The sequence below is a fragment of the Bufo gargarizans genome, chromosome 2 (genome assembly GCF_014858855.1).
Source record: "Bufo gargarizans isolate SCDJY-AF-19 chromosome 2, ASM1485885v1, whole genome shotgun sequence".
NCBI lineage: Eukaryota > Metazoa > Chordata > Amphibia > Anura > Bufonidae > Bufo > Bufo gargarizans.
The window spans coordinates 44,561,869-44,583,266 of NC_058081.1; positions in this window are offsets into that span (position 1 = coordinate 44,561,869).

Consider the following 21,398-nt stretch of genomic DNA (forward strand, 5'->3'; position numbering starts at 1 on the left):
GGCGGAGCTAGCCGCGGAAGAGAATGGCCGCCTGAGCTGAGAACTCCTCACAGCAGCACCTCTTTAAAGCTATTTAACGGGTTCCCTCCCTGCTCTATGATGGGAAAATCAAACAGAGACAAGCCTAAGGAGGCACAGATGACGCCCAAACATGCCAGAGGACAATCTGACCTGGATAAGCTCCTAAGGAAGAAGTTATCTTCGCCGGCAGTTAGATCCAAGATGGCGCTGGAAGCTGCCGCTGTTGCTGCCGCTACATGCACTGAAGACTCTGATGATGAAGGCTCCTGTACAATGTCCGAGGGACACAGCGAGCGTGGCGCGACACCCATCACCAGGGCTTTCCTTAAAGAGTCATTAGACCTCGCCTTTGAACCAGTCCTGAGAGAACTATCCGCCATCAAGACGGAGTTTAAACAGACAGGACACAGAGTGGCAGCCCTAGAAGATTCTCAGCTCGCAATAACGAATCATAGCCGTGCGATGCAGTCAACTGTGGAAGAGATCCAGGAGCATTTGAACACCACTTACCTGTATCTGGAAGACCAGGAGAACAGGAGCCGCAGAAAAAACATTCGCATCAGAGGTGTTCCTGAAAGCATGCAAAGAGAGGATATCTTAGACACGGTCAGTCAACTCTTCTCCTCCTTACTGGGACAAGAAAGGGCAGAGAAAATAGTTATTGAGAGAGCCCACAGGGCCCTCAGACCCAAGCCACCGCCAGAAGCACCGCCACGAGACATTGTTTGCGGACTGCTGAGTTACGTAGACACTGCCGCCATCTTAGCTGCCGCCAGGCATAAAAGCGACCTGACAATTGAAAACGCCAAAATACAGCTGTACCAAGACCTTGCAGCAAGCACCCTTGCGAAACGCAGGCAGCTCAAGCCACTCACCGATCTCCTTAGAGAAAGAAGACACCCTCTGCGCTGGCTCTTCCCTTTTGGTCTGTGTGCTACTATAAATGGAAAGCAGGTCACGGTCCGACATCCAGCAGACCTCGCCAAAATGTGGGACGCTTTGCAGATCGACCCTCTGGATATCCCCTCCTGGCTGCCTATGACAGGGGACTTAAAGCTACCTCCGCTTCCCGCACTTGAAGAATGGAAACTAGCTAAAAAATTCAAATTGCCGCAAGCGAAGAAACGGCAAGCGGCACTTCGGGACACTTGAAGGTCCTCATAATCAGTCGAGAATGTTCCACTCCCCTCAGGAGATGCCCAGAGATCAAGCTGCAACCACACTAGTTCCAAGTGCAGTCAAATGGACTCTCAAGTATCGTATATACTTTCGCGTTTTTTGTTTGATGTACTGAGGTCTGTGGTGCTGCCATTACCTTCTCACCTATTCCTCACCTTTGATGGCATAGCGCCCCTTGCAGTGGAAATCTCATCAGACCCTAGTCAAGGCGCATTCTAATACTGGTGAGGGGGTAATGGGGTGCTATATATTCCTGTTTTTCCCAGACCTCAAAATGCCACATTAATGTGTCACTGTATAACAGCTTTTTACCTGTTTCAGGAATGTTTTTCCTTATGTTAATAACCCATTGCTTAATTATCTTGGGGGATACCCGTATTTAAGACGGGTCGCCTAGCTTCTATTCAGTTGAAACCCCACCGCCTCAATAATATACCTGTGCTGTGAGAGGCCCATACAGGCTTTGTGTATTTCACAGTTTCTCTTCCCCCCTACCTACCTCCCTTTCCTAACTTTCTCTTTATTCTTCTCTTGCTAACCACTACCTTCCCCTCCCCGCTCAACTCCTTCTCTGAATACCCTCCCCTTCAGAGGGCCTCTAAGTACCTGCTCTCTTTGAGTATTAATATGCTTAATCTTGATTTCATATGTTTTGTTTATAGTTTTCTAAGATGGGTACTGTTATCAGCAGTTTTTGATCCTCTGGGATGCAACATCTGGCACGGTCACATAACCTACCACACCTGATGGATTCCTTGAAGGTAACCTCACTAAACGTAAAGGGGCTTAATATTCCCCAAAAGAGAAGCCAGGTCTATCAAATGCTTAGGAGAGAGAGGGCAGACCTCCTGTTCTTGCAGGAGACACATTTCAGACACAATCATATCCCAACCCTTTTCACTAAACAATACCCGAAATGGATCCACAGCTCCCATTCTTCTGCCTCCAGAGGGGTGTCCATTGGTATTGGTGTCAATGTTCCTTTTCAGATTCAGGCGCAGTATATAGATCCTGAGAGCAGATTTTTATTCCTGAAGGGTACGCTCTTTGGTAATAAGATGACCTTAGTCAACATGTACGCCCCTAACGCCAAACAAATTCCCTGGTTACTAAGGGTATTAAAACTTCTTAAAGATTTTAGGGAAGGAATATTGATACTGGGAGGTGACTTAAACCTGGCCTTGGATCACCCCTTGGACTCTACCTCTGGAGCCCCCAAATACTCTGCTGCACAACTCTGTAAATTGCGGAGATCACTTTCTGATCATCAAATTACTGATGCTTGGAGATTGGCTCACCCGAGTGTCAGAGACTTCACGTTTTATTCAGCTGTACATGGGTCATTCCAGCGCCTTGATTATCTCTTTCTCTCTAATCACGTCCTGGAGAGGATTAAATCCTCATCTATTGGGCAGATTACAGTGTCTGACCACGCCCCTGTCTCTCTGGTGTTCCAGTTGAAGGGCCTCCCTCCTAAAGCATGGTCATGGAGACTTAATGAGACCCTCCTGGAAAATGAAAGAGACAGACTTAAGTTAGAGGGGAAACTTGAAGCCTTCTTTGAATTGAACTGCACCCCTCTCATGGATAAAGCCATGATATGGGAGGCACACAAGGCGTATATGAGAGGTGAGCTTATATCCTTGGGCACATGGGTGCGCAAACAAAGGACGCTTCAAGTGGACTCGGTCCTGACCCAAATTTCTGTTTTGGAGAACATCTCTAAGAGAGATGCCACTGATGCCCATTACAAGGAACTCACAAAACTAAGAACACAACTGAAAGATCTTCTAAACATCAAATCAGCCAAGGCCCTCAAGGTTGCTAAATATAAGATCTATATGCACGGTGATAGAGGCTCTAAGCTACTTTCCCAAATGATCAAAGGACAGAGGGAGAAAACCTTTATACAGAGAATCAAGTCCGAAGAGGGGCATCAGCTTACCAACACACCAGCGATTGCGGAGGAATTCACAAAATTTTACTCCTCCCTTTATAACCTAGAATCCAGTAACCCAGAACTTACACGGGCCAATATTAAGTCCTTCCTTGAGACAACCAAAGTCCCGACTCTAGATGTAATAGAAAAAGAAAGGTTATTGACTCCGGTTACGGTAGAGGAGATATTAGAGGTATTAGCAAGCACCCCATCTGGGAAATCCCCAGGTCCAGATGGGCTACCTGTAATATACTACAAAAAGTTTGGGAAAACTCTTGCTCCACAGCTAGCAGATCTGTGTAATTCCTTATTAAGAGGCACCTCCCTTCCTCCACAATCTCTAATCGCTCACATAACAGTGATCCCCAAAGAAGGGAAAGACCCCACTAAATGCAGCAGCTATAGACCAATATCCCTACTTAATGTAGATATTAAAATATGGGCCAAACTCTTAAGCTCTAGAATAGCGAAGCTACTCCCTAAACTAATAGGCGAGGAACAGGTGGGTTTTATAAAGGGACGGGAGGGTAAACATAACGTTAGCAGAGTTGTACATGCCATATACTACGCAAAAAAACACAAGATCCCTTTGACCCTGCTAGGAACTGATGCTGAAAAAGCATTTGACAGGGTCAATTGGACTTTCATTGAAAGTACCTTGTGCCATTTTGGTTTTCCCCCTCTGTTCATCTCTGCCGTCTTCTCGCTTTACTCGCATCCTTCAGCTAGAGTCCTAATTAATGGTTCTCTATCCCCATACTTCAACATCTCCAATGGAACGAGGCAGGGCTGCCCTCTCTCTCCGGCTTTATTCATCTTAACCCTTGAGCTTCTCCTTTGCAAAATAAGGTCTTCTGAAATTATCAAGGGACTTCAAGTGAAGGGGAAAACACATTCACTAGCAGCCTTTGCGGACGATTTGCTCCTGTTTATTACAAACCCAGCTGTTGCAATCCCAGAGGTGATAAAAATACTCACGGACTTTGGAATAGTTTCGAATTTCAAGGTCAATTATGACAAATCCGAGATACTTAACATCTCAGCACCGGAAAAACATATGATAGAAGTTAAAAAGCATACTTCTTTCCAATGGCCCAAAGAAGCCATTAAACATTTGGGTATCATGATCCCGGCAGACCCCTCACATTTATTTAGACATAACTATGTCCCCTTATTTAGTAAAATCAAGTCTTTCCTGGCCTCTATCAAACTACCCTTTCTCTCGTGGTTGGGCAGGAAGAATTTACTAGCTACTTATGTTCTTCCGCAGATCCTTTATACCCTGAGATGTCTACCTATTCCGCTAACAAACAAGTTCTTCTCCGATTTCAGATCCCTATTCAGTAATTTTCTATGGTCTAATAAAAAACCACGACTAGCATACCCCTTACTTGTTAGGAGAACGAATAGAGGAGGCTTATCTTTGCCAGACCTTAAGACCTATCTACACGCCATTCAGTTGGAGAGATGGATTGAATTGGCCAGACCCCATAACGATCAACTACATGTATCGTTGGAGAAAGCTCTATTAGGTGAGGACGCTGCCCATAACTTTTGGGTTGCCTCCCCAACTAAGAAGAAAAAACACCCTCTTAGTGCCCTAACATACTGTATGCTCCAATACTGTAATGGTTCGACAGCTCTATCAATGTCAGCTAACAAATTATCCCCTGTAGCCCCACTCTCCGTCCTTCCGTTTTTCCTTAACAGAGGTGGGAGTGACTTTCATAAAGCTTGGTCGTTTCTTTCAGAACTCAAAATATCCGATCTGGTTAAAGCCAAAAATCTTCAGGAGTTTCTCACTAGAATTCAAACTTACATTCCCAAGCCCCTTAGTTCGAGACTAGTTGAACTAGACCTAGAACTCAGCTGCAAAAAGTATAAGAAGAAGATACACAAGGAGACTCAGGTAGATCCCACTTGGCTTGAGAACTATACCCTACTTCCCTATCCTCCCACGAAAACCCTATCCAAGCTGTATTCTCAACTCGTATCAGACTCTTCAGGTGATAAACCCACATATTTGAAAGCTTGGGAACGGGAGCTGCAGTTGACTCTCTCAAACGAAGACGTCAATACGGTTCTGAAGCACTCTCACGGATTTTCAAGGTGTATTCGTATCCGGGAGAACACCTTTAAAATAGTATCCAGGTGGTACAGAACCCCAGATTTTCTATATAGAGTCCACCTATCGCCCTCAGATAAATGTTGGCGCTGTCAGGACGAGTGTGGAACCATTTCACACATTTGGTGGTCCTGTAAAACCATCTCTAACTTCTGGACAGAAGTAGAACAAATTATTAATAGAGTCTGTAGTTCCCATGTCTCTTTGTCACCAGCACTCATACTTCTATGGCTGCCGCACGGAGGCTTTAGACCCTCCCCCAACAATTTAGCCACGCATATGATAGGAGCAGCTAAGTTGGTTGTTCCTACCAAGTGGAAAAGTACCGAACCTCCTACCATTAAAGAATGGTTAGATAAAGTGCATCAGATCTGCCTTATGGAAGAGATGGTTGGCTGGGTAAGGGGAAATAGGAAAAATTTTCTGAAAACGTGGCAGCCTTGGCTGGACTTCTATAAGTCCTATAGTTAGATTAAATGCTTACTCCCCTCATGAATACATTAAAGTACGCCCTCTCACTGGCTCAATATCTAGGCACACAAATCTTTATACAAAATGATATTTTCTTTCTCTACCTTAAAGTGCTACGTTTAGTGTACCTTCCCCTTCTTACCCGTACTCCAAAAAAACTCACCTTAACGTGGCTTCGGTTAACTTGACCTACAACTTACATTACGTAATCGGCACCAGAATGCTCCCAGCCCTTAATTCTGAGCTGAAACAACCCATCAGTTATGTTCAGTTCTATACGTTATGTTTTTGAATAGACTATGCAGAAACTCACTGTTAGCCAAATCAGGTATTGTTCCTTAAATGAGCTAGATACGGTTTGGCGATTAGACTCACATTGTACCTTACAGGACAGGATTCATGAGAAAGTAGTCAATTTATTTACTCTACTTATGCTTTTTCTGCTCTCATTCTCTGCACTTAGAGTTACGCATGCTCCAATCCAACAGTGATATGACTACTGTATTGGTGCCTAAGGCATTTCTTGTATCTCATGTACTTTATTATTCTGTGTAGATCTTTTATGTTTGTTACCTATGAAAATTCTTCATAAATAAAGAATATACAAAAAAAAAGAATGCATTAGGGCAAAACTGATCCGTTTTAGACCGCTTGTGAGAGCCCTGAACGGATCTCACAAACGGAAAGCCATAACATGAGTGTGAAAGTAGCCTTAAAGAGGACCTTTCAACGATCCTGACATTGTGAAATAAGTATACAGACATGGAGAGCGGCGCCCGGGGATCTCACTGCATTTACTATTATCCCTGGGCGCCGCTCCATTCTCCCGCTATGCCCTCCGGTATCTTCGGTCACTAAGTTATGGTAGGCGGAGATTTTGGTCACTAAGTTATGGTCTGTCACCGCCAGATCTCTGAGAAGCTCTGTCAGACGTTCTTCAGTACCTCTTGCTTGAGGTTCTTTTGTTTTGGTTTCGTTTTGTCACCTCGTTTCCCTCTCTAAGCTGTCATCTAGTTGCACTGATTGCATCCCTTTATATCCCCTCCCATACTGCATCACTTTGCGGTTTATACAACTTCCTGGATTGTGCTCACTGCTAGATGCTTCAACTGCTGGTTCCTCAGTTAAGTATTTTCCTTTATTTGTGTTTTCCTGTTGGCTTGATTCTAGGTGACCCTGACTCCCTCCGTATTATGTGCAGGGAGCCGGTGGTCGTGTCCCCTCACTATTGTAGGGTTTTCAGGTGTCACTCAGTCTAGGTACGAGGGCATGCAATTTTCTATCATTAAGATCTTTGCATGGGCTGAGCAGTCAGGGAGAGCTCTAGGGCTTTTATAGGGCTCACCCATATGTTCCTTAGTTTGGGATCAAGTCAGTTGGATCTTTATTTGTGACTTCTAGTTTCCTGCACACCATCCGTGACACTGCCCTTGTTCTGATGTAGCGCTGGCCAATCGCAGCGCAGAGCTCACAGCCTGGGAGAAAATAACCTCCCAGGCTGTGAGCTCTGCGCTGCGATTGGCCAGCGCTACAGCAGAACAAGGGCAGACTCCGCCTACCATAACATAGTGACCGAAATCTCCGCCTACCATAACATAGTGACCGAAGATACCGGAGGGCATAGCGGGAGAACGGAGCGGCGCCCAGGGATAATAGTAAGTGCAGTGCCCCTCTCCAAGTCTGTATACTTAGTTCACAATGTCAGGATCGGTGAAAGGTCCTCTTTAATTGTTCCTGTGCTGGTGAAGAAAGCTCCAAAGTTATGTGGAGGCGTAGGCCTCTACATAAGGCCTCATGCACACGACCTTTGTGTGCATCTGCGGCCATTGTTCCGTTTTCCGTTTTTTTCCGCGGACCCATTGACTTTCCGTGGAAAAATCGGAAAATGCACCATTTGGCATCCGCGATCCTTGTTTCCAGTCCGTGAAAAAAATATGACCTGTCCTATTTTTTTCACGGACAACGGTTCGCGGACCCATTCAAGTCAATGGGTCCGTGAAAAATCACGGCTGCACACAAGATTGTCATCCGCGTCTGTGATCCGTGCCCGTTTTTTCCTATCATTTCAAAGGCAAACTTGACTTAGATTTTTTTTTCATTTTTCATGTCCGTGGATCCTCCAAAAATCAAGGAAGACCCACGGAAGAAAAAAACTGACACGGATGACGGAACAACGGAAACTGTTTTTGTGGACCGCAAAAAAAAACGTCCGTGTGCATGAGGCCTAACTTTGCAGCTTCCTCTGGCAGACATGCAACAATCTAAGGCTACTTTCACATTCGCGTTTGGTGCGGATCCGTCATGGATCTGCACAGACGGATCCGCACTGATAATACAACCATCTGCATCAGTTCAGAACGGATCCGTTTGTATTATCTTTAACATTGCCAAAACGGATCCGTCTTGAACACCATTTAAAGTGAATGTGGGTGGATCCGTTTTGCATTGTGTCAATGAAAACGGATCCGTCCCCATTGACTTACATTGTGTGCCCGGACTGATCCGTTTGGCTCAGTTTCGTCAGACGGACACCAAAACGCTGCAGGCTACTTTTGGGTAGTGTACCTCTAGATGAGAGACTGTAGAGTGCTAGACACGCCTCCACGATGCATTTAAAGGCATTTTGTCCTATTGACAGACTATGAGAGGGGCACATCATTGGACTGATATATGAGCGCAATTGATGGGTGTAATTTGACAAATGTTTCAAAAAAAGCACTTCTTCCTGAATCAAAAGTATTGATTTTCTAGGAATATCTTTGCCATACCACAACACTCTTTGGCCTGCCCGTTGTCCAAAATTATTGCTAGTCGAGCATTTATGGAACCAACTGGCAACATGTAAGTGTGCAGGATCTACATTTCAAAAAACCACAGCACTCTATAGATGCTTTTAAGCTTCTTATTTTATTTTACTTCATTAGTCTTATTATTTTTCTTATCCTTCCATGAAAATTCATAATTAGCCACTGGCCAGATAAGAAAAAGAATAAGACTAATTAAGTAAATATTTTTTTTAAATATTGACACGTCATTTGCCACTGAGCACCGCCTTTTCTCTAAAGGAGTGCCGTTCTATTCTTTCCTCAACATTGTGTAGGATCTACAGGCCCAGCTATCACATCTTTGGGCAAATAAATGTTTTTCAGGATACCATAGAGAACTTGTATGCCTCCATGCCCAACTATATCTTATACAGGCTAGTAGTGGCATACAGAGTACTAGAGCTTCCTTTCTATTGTGCAGTTTTCCCCAATAATAGAATGTGCAAGAAGGCCATCAATAGCAGATCAGAGGGGATCTGATTCCAGGAAGCCCTGGGAACAGCTGAAGGGGTAGTACACTCAATAAATCAAACAAAGCCAATATCAGCCACAGATGTTACCTAAGGTACACAGCTGTGCCTGGAAAATGAAGAGGAGTTTAGTCTTTTGAATTGGTTCTAGAGTCAGATCCCCATGATCATACATTCATTGCCAATCCTCAGCATAGGCCATCAACATGACAGTCCAAAAAAAACTATAACTTAAATATTTTGTGTAGGTGTATTTTGTTTTATGGAGATCGGAAGGAAGAAGGGTTTGTTTATTTTTTAGATTTCTTGCTCTGTTTAGTCCAGGGTTGCTAACCAGAGTTTCTCTTTTTGCTGGACAACTTATCCAAAAATCACGGACAGTCAACACTTTTTTTTACAGACAAATTTGAAAATCATAATGGATGACAAAGAGTAATCCATATAGCTCAAGATACTGGGAAGAACTGATTAACAGCATTTACTGTGAGCTGATAATTACCATCAAAATAATCTAGTCAATTACCACCAGCCTCAAAAAAATCACGGAAACATGAATTTTCTTTCACGGACAGAAAAAAAGTCAGCTATTTTTATGGTAATTATTACAAATAGGTTACACAAAACATAGACATACACATAAATGGTAAATAGATGTACTATGTTAAATAGACCCAGAAAGAGTAAGTAAAAACCCACTCAGTGTACATAGATACACCAAACACCGAAAATGAACTGAGATTAAATGGGTATAATATCAAAAAATAAATCCTTTATTGAATAAATAACATATATGAACGAGAACGTGATACAACAGATAAAAAATGACCACATCTGAGGAGGCATATCAGCACAGGTGAAACACTGTGCAGAGGAAGGAATGGAGTACAGGAATAGAGGCAAAAAAGGAGAGTACAATGCCTGCCTGTCACGGCGGGAATGCACTCAGACTCACAGATAACCCACCAACCAGGCTCTGGGCGAGAGACAGGGGAAGGGTCACCTCCTAGCTAATCCCTGACCTCTTTCCCTGCACTGCTCAGCCCACATGCAGACCTTAAAGGTAGGTGTGATGTGTCCTCGTGCCTGGGCTGACAAAACCCTAAATTCCCTGAGATGGTGAAGAGGGGAAATAGGAGCAGCCTGCTCGCACAGAACCTGGATGGGAGAGATGACACAAAACAACCAAACTAGAAATCACACTTATCTTTCTGAGCTGGAACAGACAGACAACCTTCCTTCCTAGCTTCCAAGACCACAATGATTCTTATAATCCGCTTAGAGCACTGGGCTGGTGTGCTATTTAAACTAATTACCTCACCCAGTGCACCTGATGAGAGGTGGATCCAGCACGGCTCCAAAACAAACACTAAACTCGTGCTGCTATCCTGGCCGACCTCCGCACATCGTCAGAGTGGGGCATGACACTGCCTGAATATTGCGTGTAAGTCCGGAACCAGAATTACTTTGTATATATATATAGGGGCATAAAACCACCAAAAGATACTAAAGTGCAAGTGTATATAATGAGACACCACATCAATAAATCGTCACAGACTACACAGCAATATACGGAAGTGTAACGGTTCCAGTAAATATGTATATATGGGAACATACAACAACCAAAAGAAGTTAAAGTGCAAATGCATAAGAGGTCACCACATCAATGGTCAAATACCACAGAGAAAAATAGATATATAGTGACAGCTTAAAACTCCATATACATAATAATATGGCTGAGGTACACAAGCAACGTTCACTTATGGATAACCCAAGTAGTTATAGCTAAGTACCAGAGCCAGTAAACACATCCCCAAAGATTCACCAGAGCATAAAATGTTTACATACCCATGATATGGGGATATACACCTCAGGAGAGCCACGTAACCCCGACGCGCATTTCGGCAGATGCCTTCCTCTGCACAATGTTTCACCTGTGCTGATATGCCTCCTCAGATGTAGTCATTTTTTATCTGTGGTATCACGTTCTCGTTCATATATGTTATTTATTCAATAAAGAATTTATTTTTTTGATGATATACCCGTTTAATCTCAGTTCATTTTCGATGTTTGGTATTTTTATGGTAACCCTGATTCAATCTTGGTTGCTTTCAGCTCTACTTAGATAACTCTACACTGATGCATTTTCATAAAATCCATGAGCTTATTTGATTTTTACCTCCTTAATTCTTTTAGCCCCTTGGATACAATATATTTTGCTTGTTTTTTTGTTAGGCTAAAGCAGCAATAAAATTAGAGAACTTTAGAAGTGTGCAGTGCTCACGAGAAGCAAATTGTCGTTAATTTACCCATCGCTCTAAACTACAAGAAGAAAAAAATCAAAAATCAAGGTGGTTTATCAATCTTAACAAGAGACAGCATATTAGAAATTTTATAAACGTCTGTTGTATGTGTCCATAACTCCATTGTTGATTGTAGTTGATGGCAGAAATATAGTCAATATTTCCAAAATGAGAAAATGTACAAAGAATAATACCAAGTAAAACAGAAAAAGTGAAAAGAAACCTCCTCCAAGTCCCTTTCAAATGAGAAAAAGCCTCCTCCACCTATGACCTGAAATGTGAAAGGAAAGGTTTTTTATATTTCTATTTTACTTGAAGTCATAGCTTTGAGCAGGAAAGAACTGTTCTTTGTAAGAGACAGCATTTACGTCAACACTGACGTAAATGCTGAAATGCTGAAGCAAGAACTTCTGCTTCTCCTAAATGTCCCCTCTTCATCTAGATATTAGATAAATCTAGCATTCACCTGAGTGGAGTTGCATTACGGTTCACTTCACAGTAGATGGACAGGTGCAGCAAGATACAGGAAAAATGCGGACGGTGCCCAGCCTTTTTTCATATTTGTGGCATGGGTCCCTGTGGTTGGATTCCTACCAATTAACAGGTGATAGTGTAACCTAGTATAAAAGATTGGTACATAAGCTGAAGCAATTCTTCTTGTAGAAAAAAAAAAATCAAGGGTACTGTCATTCACCAAATACTGCAACATTCCAATATTTGTTTCAGGTCCGATTCCTTCGAATTGGCTGTCAGATTTGGTTATTCCAAATAGCTCTAGTCCAAATTGAGAGTGCCCCAATTTCCCTAAAAAATGCTGTGTATAGTCTCCTAGTACTGTATCAAACCCTTTCCAAGTTCCTCAAAGAGCAACTGTCAGCGTTATCAATCCTAATAAAGTGCTCTGTTCGGCACACCATTCCAGAGAAAACTAAATTGTTTGTAATATGCTAATTAGTTACTTGGAGCACTGAGGGGCCATACAGAGACATTGGAGCACCAGTTTGTAAACAGCCGGCAGCTTTAACCACCCCTTCATCCCCTGGATTGACAAGACTGGATAAGACTGGAAAAGAGGGTGTGGGAGTAAGCTACGGTGCAGGTTGTTCACAAATGGGTGCTTAAAGGGCTTTAGTGCTCCAACTAGCTTATAATAAGTGCAGTTCTCTCTGGAATGGAGCACCGTAAAGACACAAAGAAGCTAATGTTTTAATCAGCATGATCATCCCTTCCAGACAATGTGCCTGGGTTGATCTTGCTGACAGATGCTCTTTAACATCAAGGCAGCATTAGTAATGTCAAAGCGAAAGCAACTTATATGGCTAAATAGGCTCGGACTGGCCCACCGGGGAGGTGAGAGATTCCTCGCTTGGCCCTGAGTCTCCTGTGCCCAGAGATAAGATGGAGGAGTAATTATTTCTCCTTTCTCAGGAAAGATAATTATTGTAGCCACTAGGTGGCAGTATTGCACAGTGAAGCAGCCTCCTACTGGTGTAAGTTGTACAGGAGGCCCCACAGAATCCTCTAAACCTCCTGGGCTGGTGGCAGTGAAGGAGGAGAGAACATGTCTGGCCATCCTTCTGCACTCCCTGCTGTCAGGAAACTGTGGCTGCTGGGCTGATTTCTCAGGTGTGTGACAGTAGTGAGCTGTAGGAGACTGTAAGGGGGGAATAGGGGATTTGTTTATAGCAGACACAGATCTATGAATATGTGCTGCTCTCTGCAGAGTTCAGATTGGCTTTAGGTGCACCCGCATTAGTCCTACAGCTCCAGATGCCCCCTAATGCCCCCACTCAAAATGCACCCCTAATATTGCCTCTTCTCCAGTTGCCCCCCTAATACCCCTGTTCCAGGATCCCCACTATTACCCTGCCTCAGGAGACCCTAATGTCTCTGCTTTAGGTACACCCCCATAAGTGCCCCAGCTCCAGATGCTACCACTCTAAATGCACCACTAATATTGCCTCTTCTCCAGTTACCCCTGCTCCAGGATCACCACCATTACCCTGCCTCCAGTGACCCTAATGTCTCTGCTTCAGTAATGACCCTCCATTTGTGCCCTTTGTTCACTTTGCCCCTCTAGGGCCTTTGCTTGGGCTTTGTTAAAGGTTGTGACCTGCAAAGGGGGTTGGACTTAAGCATGAAAAATTCTGCACATTGCGTCACATTCTCCATTACTGACACGTATGACACATGGCGGCAGTGATAATATTCCGTATTCATAGGCATCACTGCTGCCATGTAAAGAGATACTGGTAGTGGAGGTTTTAAAGGGGTTGTCCAAGTTATCCTCTCCACACCATAGGGCATAAGTATATGATTAGTGGGGTCCGATTCTGCGACCCCACTGATTCCAGAAACAGGTGCTGTACCTCCTTTTTGGAAGGTCACACATATGCCCTGCTGCTCCATTTATTCTCTTTGGGACCACTGGAAATAGCCAGCGCTGGTCTCTGCCATCGCCAGCGACCCCATAGAGAATGGATGGAGAGGTAGGGCATATGCTCAACCTGACACTCAGTCAAGAAGGGGGATCAGTGGGGGCTCCAGCGTTCAGACCCCCACAAATCACTTAGTTATCCCCGATCCTGTGGATAGAGAATAACTAGAAAAGTAGACATAGGCCCTTTAACAGGCGAGCATTTCTATTTTACTTTGACACAAATTTTGGGCCAGATTTTTAATTTTCATTTTATTAAATTTTTTACAACCAAAAAAAACCCTTTAAGGATAGGGAATGTGAAAAGGTGAAACAGCTATGACACGACAGGTGATAAGTGTCTGATATGGGTCTGACTGCTGGGACCCCCATGATCAAGGGAACGTGGTCTTAAGACCATTGTGTACATAGATTGGCGGTAATGTAATTGAATGTCTCAGGACCCCATTTTTCATAATCAGTGGGTGTTCCAGCAGTCAGACCCCAGCAATCTGATATTTATCACCTATCCTGTAGATAGGTCATTATGGTAGAACAACTCTTTTAAATATACTGAGGAGGTTACGAATTGATAAATCTAATACCAGACATTTAGGCATAAAGAGGTTAAAGTGTTTGTCTCACTTCAGCAAATGGCATTTATCATGCAGTTAATACAAGGCACAATGTATTGTGATGCTCCATATTGCCTCCTTTCCATCACATTAAACACAGCACGTATTCTGTACATATGTATGTGATATATATGTATGTAATTCTCTAATGTACCTGTATATACAGTATGTGAATGACTGAGTATATGTATACTGTATATGTGTGTGTACTATATGTACAATATATATGATGTGTCCGTGTGTGTGTATATACAGGGAGTGCAGAATTATTAGGCAAGTTGTATTTTTGAGGATTAATTGTATTATTGAACAACAACCATGTTCTCAATGAACCCAAAAAACTGAATATTTTTGGAAGTAGTTTTTAGTTTGTTTTTAGTTTTAGCTATTTTAGGGGGATATCTGTGTGTGCAGGTGACTATTACTGTGCATAATTATTAGGCAACTTAACAAAAAACAAATATATACCCATTTCAATTATTTATTTTTACCAGTGAAACCAAAATAACATCTCAACATTCACAAATATACATTTCTGACATTCAAAAACAAAACAAAAACAAATCAGTGACCAATATAGCCACCTTTCTTTGCAAGGACACTCAAAAGCCTGCCATCCATGGATTCTGTCAGTGTTTTGATCTGTTCACCATCAACATTGCGTGCAGCAGCAACCACAGCCTCCCAGACACTGTTCAGAGAGGTGTACTGTTTTCCTTCCTTGTAAATCTCACATTTGATGATGGACCACAGGTTCTCAATGGGGTTCAGATCAGGTGAACAAGGAGGCCATGTCATTAGATTTTCTTCTTTTATACCCTTTCTTGCCAGCCACGCTGTGGAGTACTTGGACGCGTGTGATGGAGCATTGTCCTGCATGAAAATCATGTTTTTCTTGAAGGATGCAGACTTCTTCCTGTACCACTGCTTGAAGAAGGTGTCTTCCAGAAACTGGCAGTAGGACTGGGAGTTGAGCTTGACTCCATCCTCAACCCGAAAAGGCCCCACAAGATCATCTTTGATGATACCAGCCCAAACCAGTACTCCACCTCCACCTTGCTGGCGTCTGAGTCGGACTGGAGCTCTCTGCCCTTTACCAATCCAGCCATCTGGCCCATCAAGACTCACTTTCATTTCATCAGTCCATAAAACCTTAGAAAAATCAGTCTTGAGATACTTCTTGGCCCAGTCTTGACGTTTCAGCTTGTGTGTCTTGTTCAGTGGTGGTCGTCTTTCAGCCTTTCTTACCTTGGCCATGTCTCTGAGTATTGCACACCTTGTGCTTTTGGGCACTCCAGTGATGTTGCAGCTCTGAAATATGGCCAAACTGGTGCCAAGTGGCATCTTGGCAGCTGCACGCTTGACTTTTCTCAGTTCACGGGCAGTTATTTTGCGCCTTGGTTTTTCCACACGCTTCTTGCGACCCTGTTGACTATTTTGAATGAAACGCTTGATTGTTCGATGATCACGCTTCAGAAGCTTTGCAATTTTAAGAGTGCTGCATCCCTCTGCAAGATATCTCACTATTTTTGACTTTTCTGAGCCTGTCAAGTCCTTCTTTTGACCCATTTTGCCAAAGGAAAGGAAGTTGCCTAATAATTATGCACACCTGATATAGGGTGTTGATGTCATTAGACCACACCCCTTCTCATTACAGAGGTGCACATCACCTAATATGCTTAATTGGTAGTAGGCTTTCGAGCCTATACAGCTTGGAGTAAGACAACATGCATAAAGAGGATGATGTGGTCAAAATACTCATTTGCCTAATAATTCTGCACTCCCTGTATATATACACACACATACACACAGATGAAGCAGAGTTAACACACACTTGATGAGTTTTTACATTTAGTTAATGCGTTATGACTATGAGTAGTGTTGAGCGAACTTGTGTTTCAAGTTCAGTGTACAAGGTTCGGATTTTCTAAGAATCCCGTTATGGATTCCGGTACCTTGGAGCACAACAGAATTTTATGACAGCATCCATCTATAAGAGGCTTTCTGTAATGCATTCCGTCATAATAGAAGTCTATGCTGACCATGCTATGCCGTCATAGAATTCTATTATGGTCCGTGGTAGCAGAATCCATAACGGAATTCTTAGATAACCGGAACCCGAATGTTGTACGCCAAACTTGAAAATACAAGTTCACTCAATACTAGTTATGACTGTGACTGTTAAAGGGGTTGTCATATTTCCTTCTTCCCCCACTCAGTCCCTCTGATATGAGGATCGGAGCATTTCATGCTCCAATGCTCTCCTTTGTCCTGCGCAGGGCAAGGGCTTTTTCTGCAGATCCCGTGACATCACCGAATCTGCAGAAAAGTTCTACAGATTCAGCGCAAGGCAAGGGAAATGCTCGACGCTCATGTCACAGGGGCTGAGTGGGGGAAGAAGGAAATATGTCTGGGGTTTAGCTCTGAAACCGGACAAAATAAAGCCATCTGATCGCTGCACTTTGAGGCTGTATTAGTCTTCGTTCACATCTCTGGTGATCGGCATCTGGTAGAGCAGGGGACAGCAACCTTCCGCACTCCAGGTGTGGTGAAACTGCAACTCCCAGCATGCACACTTGCTTAGCTGTTCTGAGAAGTCCCATAGAAGTGAGTAGAGCATGCTGGGAGTTGTAGTTTTGCCGGAGGTTGCTGATCCCTGTGGTTCACTATTCCACCACTGCTGGTTTCTGCCCTTCATGAGTAGAACAGTTTTTGTCAGGCTGAAACCCTGTTGGTAGTCTGCTATAGTCTATGGCAGGAAAGCTCAACCAGCAGCCCTCCAGCTGTTGCAAAACGACAAAATCCCAGAATGCTCTAATAGCTTTAGGTTGTCCAGGCATGCTTGTAGTTGTAGTTTTGCAACAGCTGGAGGGTGCTGGTTTGGCATCCCCAGTGAATGGCAGAATCTAGCAATGCTGGATCCAGTCAACTCTGGCAGGATGTTCTCTGTCAGAACAGCCTGCCGGATACAGTCACCTGAGAGTTGTTTGCATCACTATTTTTTGCATCCTCTTTAGCCATTTCCATCTGTTTTCTTATGTAAAAAACAGTTCTGCACAAAGTATATATTTTTTTACCTTCTAAAATAACGTATCTCAGGCGGAACTGGCTAAAATGGATGCAAATTGTGCATAAATGAGTGTAAAACGGATGTGTAAAATACAGGATCTGTTTTATTGCTTTTTTTTTTTCTTCTGACGGATCAGAAGAATGGAAAACTAACAGTAATGTGAACGCGGGCTTGGTCAGTAGTGCTATTCAGTACATTATACCTACTAATGTCACCCCTTGTGTACATGTTGTTTCATAAGCACCCCCCAGTAGTAATGTGTAATGTAGCACCAATGTACCTACAGTTCATGGGTGGTGGAGGGGCTGGGGTAGAAGGTTGGAGGGACCAGGGATAAGTAGTCAGTGGAGCTTGGAAAGGACCATGGGGGCCCAATTCAGATTCCTGCTATGGGGCACAATGAATTCTATGTACGCTCCTGCTTGTCTGTAATGCCGACAATAATAGGACATGTTCTATTTGCGGAACGGACATACAGACACGGAATGCACATGGAGTAAATTGTGTTTTTTTGCTGCCCCATTCAAGTGAATGATTTCACATACAGGCCAAAAAATAAATAAATGGTATGGACACGGAAAAAATAAATAAGTTTGTGTGCAGGAGCCCTAAGGTGGGCCCCCAGAATCAGTTACACTGGTGGGGCCTAAGTAACCCAGTCCAAAACTGTGGCTAAGATCCAATGCATGGTAGCCAGTGGTAACAGAAAGCCTGTGTAATAACACACTGTACTGTCATACTTTTTTAAATAAATAAAAATCTATGGTAGTGGTGATTCATGCAAGATGAGTTGCAAAAGTTTCAGGTACACGAAATTTGAATTGTATAGAATGTGTAGTCCAGGATCGTGTACGCTGACGCCACTTATGCAGTGGCCAGGTACGGGTGGAGTGGTGTAATGTCCTTTAATGTCTCTATAGAGTGGTGATAATTGTGTCAACGGTGTCTCCTACCTGGGTACGGCTGTACTTCTGGCTCCTGGCTCACTTGCAATAAATTTTTGTGTAGTGATAGTAGGAGTAATAGAGAAATATTGCAGCAGAAATGATGTCCAGACTCCAGACCTTTAGGTGAAGTTCAAACATTTCTTTACTGAAGATAACTTGTATCCAAGCAGTATACAGCTTTGGTCTCTGGTCCCAGCAGGTTTTGGCAATCATTGGCAGGAATAAATGTTTCTGCTTGATATGTGGGGAGCTTGCAGGATAGGAATTCTGCTTGATAGCTCTGTAACTGTGGCAGGAATTAATCTTCTGCACTTTTCTGTACCTTCTGCTTTGTGGGGACAGACTAGCTGAGGAGGAATGCCTTCTCCTAGGTCCCTGGACTTAACTCTCAGATGGTTTCTCAGGGGTTGCTTTTTTCCTGGAACTCTGGAGGTTGTCATGTAGATTTCTGCTTCTTTTCATCCAGCTGAGGCTGCAGGTGCTCAGTATGGGTATATAATCAGGTCTCAGCCGAGACAAGATCCTTGCTGTCTTCCCTATGCAGGAGATCTCCTCACATACAGACCCTATCCCTAGCAGGGGGTGGGCTACACTGACTCTAACTTTCTTCTCCACCCATGCTGCAGGATGTGGGAACAGCCCACTTCACTCACAGAGGGGGAGCTAAGTTGGAATAATCCATTCAAGCTTAGATACACTAAACTAGGACTAGTACCTGGCCAATGCGTTGCTGCCACCAGCTGGTAAACCTGGAAAATTACAAGAACAATTGTGTTTAACATGGTTTTAGATGCACATTTGTGAAAACATAATATAAATTATATCAGATGACAATATAAAGGCTCTTAGAAGACAGTAGCGGGGTAGAAGCGTGTAATAACACAACTCTGGGGTGTTAAACTATGAGTTACCAAAAATTGAAATCCCTTTAAGAAGGCCATAGATGTGAAGATTAGTCTACAATCTGGTAACCATTGCTGTGGAAAATTTATACAAAATCAAATAAAATATAGCTCTATGCCAAATTAACAACAAATCTTCTGACGCTTTGTTTTGACTGTGGATATGGTATTTGATGTATATGTGACATCAGAATGACCCTTATGTATCTCCACATGCAACTGATTTTATATGTTGCTTTTTATGTCACAACCTGTGGGGCCTTCATGTAGAGAGCTTGGGATTACGGATGAGCCCTAAGTGTAATGTTTTATACATCAAAGCCAACTTAAAGTAGATGTCCGGCTCTTTGAACAGTGAGCGGCCGCATTGGTCATACATTATGTAGGCAAGTCATTAATAGAACCATGTGAGTATAGACTGTCGGGGACTAGAAAGGTAAATATAACTTTTGGTAAAAAATTTAAGGGGCTGGTAAACCATTGATCAGGATCTAATCCTTCTGATATCAAAGTACGTACATGACTAAGCAACATTACGTGATGCTGTGGAGTCACCATTTTGTTTAAGAACAACAAAGCCATTTCTCATTGTGTCCATGTCTCCATGTTTCTCATTGTATACATTTCACACCAGCGGTTTTCACGGATCCATCATGGATCGGCAAAAACGCTTCCGTTAAAATAATACAACTGCATTTATCCGTCATGAACGGATCTGGTTGTATTATGTCTTCTATAGCCATGACGGATCCGTCTTGAACACCATTGAAAGTCAATTGGGAATGGATCAGTTTTCGATTGTGCCAGTGTCATGGCCTATGGTGTGCACTGTGACATTTTCCCTTTACTTGCGGTTGCCTGCGGCAACGTGTTGTTTGTGTGCATGTGGTGGCAGCGTCTCGGCCTTCTGGCTGATTCCCAGGACATGGTTGCCACATATGCCGTTGCCAGCGGTAACAGATGGAGTGTGATGTTTATAGGTGTTTTTTCCTTTAAGTGGTTTCTGTTCCTTGCCTGGTGTAAGAAGGGTTAACTCCCTTCCTTGTGTGTGAACACTGGGTGTGTCTGTGTGTGGGTGTGGCTACTTGGGCTATTTAGCCTCTGCTGGATCCCTGTAGCTGAGGGGTACTTCAGCCATGCCTTGCTGGAGTAGTCCTCCTGCTCTTATATACCATCTGTCCAGTGAGGGCCATCCTTGTGGTCATAAACTATATGTCTGATGTTAGAAGATGTTTTATGGTCTTTATGTTTATTGCAGCTATGGTTTCCTGGGTTCCTGTGTGATGTATGGTGTGTGCTGTGTCCGTTTGTGTTGTTGTGGACAGTGGGTACATAGGTTTCAGGCTGTGTGTCTGTGGCAGGTAGGTGTGGTACTTGTTTCACTTACCTGCCATTGCCATATGCTGTATATGTCCCCCTTTCCTTGCAGCTTGGCCAGTGAGACTCCTGTTCGTCCGTATCTAGGAGGAACAGGTCGTCTTACCCTGCTCCTAGTCCAGGGCTACCCTGTGGCTAGTAAGGACCCTAGGTTCCGGAGTTTGAGCCCTCCTACCATCAGGGTTGGCTCATACAGCTAGGAGTCAGGGTCAGATTTAGGGATGCGTTAGGAGGTGACCTGCTCCCTGATTCCTGTCCTGGCCTGGCAGCGACCATTATCTTCTGACATCACACGGCTGAGGGTTTCCCCCATCCTCAGCCGTGACAGCCAGATTGTGTCAAAGAAAACTGAGTGGTCCCTATTGACTTACATTGTGTCCCAGGACTGACACGTTGCTTCGTCAGGCAGTAAGCAAAACGCTGAAGGCAGCGTTTTGGTGTCTGCCTCCAGAGCAGAATGTTGACTGATCGGAGGCAAACTGATGCATTCCAAGCAGATCCTTTTCCATTCAGAATGCATTATGGAAAAACTGATCCGTTTTGGACCGCTTGTGAGAGCCCTGAATGGTTCTCACAAACAGAAAGCCAAAATGCTAGTGTGAAAGTAGCCTAACAGTTATGACGGTGTTGACCCCTATTTATTGCTGCATTTTATTCTATTGCTTCTCATTGGTTGCTAAAGTTCAAATGTTCAGAAAAAACAACAATGTTCCAAACCTCC